The sequence below is a fragment of the Staurois parvus genome, unplaced genomic scaffold, assembly GCF_062004578.1.
Source record: "Staurois parvus isolate SC_StPar_1 unplaced genomic scaffold, SC_StPar_1.0 ptg002209l, whole genome shotgun sequence".
NCBI classification, from domain to species: domain Eukaryota; kingdom Metazoa; phylum Chordata; class Amphibia; order Anura; family Ranidae; genus Staurois; species Staurois parvus.
In genome coordinates this window covers 71,831-76,461 of record NW_028320005.1, presented here as the reverse complement: position 1 = coordinate 76,461, position 4,631 = coordinate 71,831, and positions in this window count along the sequence as shown.

Genomic DNA, 4,631 nt, shown 5'->3' with positions numbered 1-4,631 from the left:
CTGGCCCTTTTACCTCTACTTTACTGACATGCTGTCTTTGGGGAGAGTGCATCCGACTGCACTGAAAGCACTGTGTCTGCATTTGTCTTTTGAATGGAGATAGTACATGTTTATATAATCATACAGCCCTGAAAACTGGACACATTTGTGAGGTGGATGTTTGAAGTAGCAGAATGCCAGTATCAAATGCCTTTTTTCTGGAATTCACCTGGGATCGCTCCACAGGGTCTTAGGCCCATTCATGCCTGAGCGTTTTGTAGCACGAAGCTCCAAAACACTCAGGGAGAAAAAAAAATCAATATGACTATGGAAATGGTTCACATCTCCGCTCCAAGTTGCCTGAAGCTCAAAAAAGTTTGGAGCTACTTGTTAGCTCCGTTCAGGCAGATTCATGCATTTTTGGTGCATTCCTGATCCCATAGAAATAACACATTTTCATGCACTTTTGCGCGTTTGACGCGTGACCAAGAGCGTTTTTCTTTCATGGCAAAACATGGCACCAATTGATGTCACAAATGAAATTTTTCGTAATTGGCTAATTAAAAAAGCCTGAAAACGCCTGAACAAATTGCAAACATGCATAAAAACACAACAAAATGCACAAAAACGCTACGCTCAGATGTGAATAGAGCCTGAAGCTTAGCACACACCATCAGAAAATCCGACGAAAAATACCGTTTTCGAAGTGATTGTATAATCTGATTGCTTTCATCCGAAATTATTCAAAGGGGTAAACTTTTTTGTTTTGTATGATTTTCATTTAATCAGTACAGTATTAGTCCCAAAAAAAAAATCAGAAAGAATACAACACATGATATCACTTCCAAAGTTGTATTCTGTCGTACGAGAATTTTCATAACTTTAACTGCTTCCTACCCGGTAACTGCACATAAACAGCCAGTGGGAGCTTTCCCATTCTGGGAGGATGTTCCTGAACGTCCTTTCAGAATGTGCGCCGTGCAGTGGGGCAATCCTGCGATGGCTGTGTCCCTCGGCACATCATAGAATGGGACATGGGTGCTGTGATTGGCCCTCCCAAACACGTGATGGCTGTGTCCAATCACAGCCATCATTCAGTGTATACAGAGACATGTGTCTCTGTCGGCTATACCCGCTGAGCTTCCGTTTATATCTGCAAAAGAGTAAAAAACCCAATGATGAATAAACACTACCAAAAGAAAGCTCTCTCAAAAAAAAAACAAAAAAACCCATTTCATATGGGTACCATGTTGCATGACTGAGTAATTATCAAAGTGTGACAGTTCTGAAAGCTGCAAGAGGGTGAAAGTGCCCAGTATTGGGGTGGTTAACCTCCTCTTCATTTTCGATGAGACTAGCATGCAAAAAAGAAGAAATGCACGATCATTTGTCCAATATCTCATCGTGTGTACCAGGATTTACTAAAGGGACGGCCATTTATTTATTTCAGGTACTTCTATAGCGCCGTCAATTTACGCAGCGCTTTACATACATAAAGGAGGAAGAGAGAGAGGGAGGGGGGGGGGGGAGAGAGAGAGGGGAGAAGAGAAAGAGGGAAGAAAGAAGAGAGAATCATATATATATATATACACACACACACACACACACACACACACACACACACTTCTTCAACTCTCGCTTTCTCAGGGGGGGGCGCAAACTATTGTGCCTAGGGCAGCACAAAATCTAAATACACCACTGCATACACATACTAGGGCCAATTTAGACAGGATCCAATTAACCTACCAGCATGTCTTTGGAGTGTGGGAGGAAACCGGAGTAGCCGGAGGAAACCCACGCCGGCACAGGGAGAACATGCAAACTCCAGGCAGGTGGTGCCGTGGTTCTTTTAACTATTAGTTAGCTTAAAGTAAAATTAAACTCTTTAAAAAAAACAAAAAATCCCTCTAGCTGCACTGGAATCATAATACTGCACCAATTTGGCCAAATAATTATTTGCTTTAGCAGTATCCACATGCTTTTTAGTCTGCTTCTCTGAACCTCAGGCACAGGGACATTCACTGTCCGTGTCTTAAACAGTCATGGTTCTTAGTCGAGGGTAGCTGGAACAGAGCTGCTGTCAATCACTGGCTTGGGAGTGACTTAAAACAAAGGCTTTAGTGCTACATATGTGTGAGCCTAGCCAGAAGCAAGCACCTTTGAGTTGCTAAACCAGGGGTAGGCAACCTGCGGCTCTCCAGCTGTTGCAGGACTACAAGTTCCATCATGCCTCTGCAAATCATAGCTGTAACTGTCAGATTTGTAATGTTGCAATGCCTCATGGGAAATGTAGTTCCACAACAGCTAGAGAGCCGCAGGTTGCCTACCCCTGGGCTGAACCCTAGGGCCCTGGTGCCCAAGCTGTGGTCCTGTGGTATATGATGCATGGCCCTCAGACTTCAGCAGTCGTTTGTGGGAACATTGATTAGGGTAATAGCATCGATCTCACCTAGCCTCATGTAATACGTTCCCAGTTTCATTGCCTTTTGTGACATATCCCCCAACCAAAAATGTATCCTGTTCACACTCTCTGACCCTCATTCCCTCTTAGGTCTGCAGTTTCTGACAGTCCTCTCAAGCATTACATATATTGAACATAATGGAGGATATTTAGTAAAACTGGAGAGTGCACAATCTGGTGCAGCTCTGCATAGAAACCAATTTTTTTTTTTTTTTGGTCAAAGCTTAATTGAACAAGCTGAAGTTAGAAGCGGATTGGCTACCATGTACAGCTGCACCAGATTCTGAGTGCTCCAGTTTTAGTAAATCCCACCCTATGTGCAGCCCTTTGGTGAGGTCAGGGGTCGCATTTGAGGCTTCCTTTAGCTCATAAGTTGACAACCACAGCTCCGGGGAAACCCCCAATTGCAGCGTAACCACTCAAAGTACAATAGGCATGAATTTCTGCTGAAAATAGGATGCAAAGAAAAAAACAACAGCGATATGAAAATTATTTGAATATATACAGTGGGTAAAATAAGTATTGAACACGTCACCATTTTTCTAGGTAAATATATTTCTAAAGGTGCTATTGACATGAAATTTCAACACGTGTTGGTAAAAACCCACCCAATGCATACATACAAAGAAAGCAAAACAAACAAAATTTAGAATGAAGTTACCTTCCAGCAGGGACAGGAAAGCTGGTCAGAGTTGATGGGAAGATGGATGGAGCCAAATACAGGGCAATCTTAGAAGAAAACCTGTTGGAGTCTGCAAAAGACTTGAGACCGGGGCGGAGGTTCCCCTTCCAGCAGGACAACGACCCGAAACATCCAGCCAGAGCTACAATGGAATGGTTTAGATCAAAGCATCTTCATGTGTTAGAATGGCCCAGTCACAGTCCAGACCGAAATCCAATTGAGAATCTGTGGTAAGAGTTGAAAACTGCTGTTCCCAGACGCTCTCCATCCAATCTGACAGAGCTTGAGCGATTCTGCAAAGAAGAATGGGCAGAAATGTCCCTCTCTAGATGTGCAAAGCTGGTAGAGACATCCCCAAAAAGACTTGTGGCTGGATTTGCAGCGAAAGGGGGTCCTACAAAGTACTGACTACTGGGGGGTGAATAGAAGTGCGTAACACACCTTTCACAGATTTGTAAAAAAAAAAGTTTGAAAACCATTTCTCATATTCCTTTCAGTTCACAATTATTGTGCCACTTTGTGTTGGTCCATCACAAAAAATGCAATAAAAGACATTTACGTTTTGTAACATGACAACATGCAGAAAATTTCAAGGGGTATGAATACTTTTTCGAGGCTCTGTATGCGTAATAAAATGGAATGACACAAGGAAAATGTATTGAACACATGAAGAAAGAGAGGTGCAAAAAGGGGTGGAAAGGCAAGACACCAGCTGAGATCTATCAGTAATTAGAAAGCAATCCTGCCCCTTGTCACTGCAAATTAATATCCGCTGGTTCAGTCTCAACTGATGGCCTATAAAAAAAAATGTATCTCATTACCAAGTTGTCACACAAGAAACATCTCATGGGTAAAAGCAAAGAGCTCTCTCAAGACCATCACAACCTTATTGTTGCAAAACACACTGATGGCATTGGTTACAAAAGGATTTCTAAACTTCTTAATGTTCCAGTGAGCACTGTTGGGGCCATAATCTGAAAGTGGAAAGATCATCATTTCATCATAACCCAGCCACAAACAGGTGCTCCTCGCAAGATTTCTGATAGGAGTGAAAAGAATTATCAGAAGCGTTGTCTAAAAGCCAAGGACCACTTGTGGAGAGCTTCAGAAAGACCTGGAATTAGCAGGTACAAGTAATGCACTCAACCGCCATGGTCTGTATGCACGCTCTCCAGGCAAGACTATTGAAAAAGCATGGTGAAACTCATTTAAAAAGTTTGCAGCACATTTAGACAAGCCTGTGAAATACTGGGAGAATATAGTCTGGTCAGATGATACCAAAATTGAACTCTTTGGATGCCATAATACACACCATAGTTGGAGGTCACATGACACTGCACATCACCCCAAAAACACCATCCCAACAGTAAAGCATGGAGGTGGGAACATCATGGTATGGGGCTGTTTTTCAGCATACGGTACTGGCAAACTTCATGTTATTGAAGGAAGGATGAATGGAAAAATGTATCAAGACATTCTTGATAATCTTTTGCCATTTACCAGGATGAT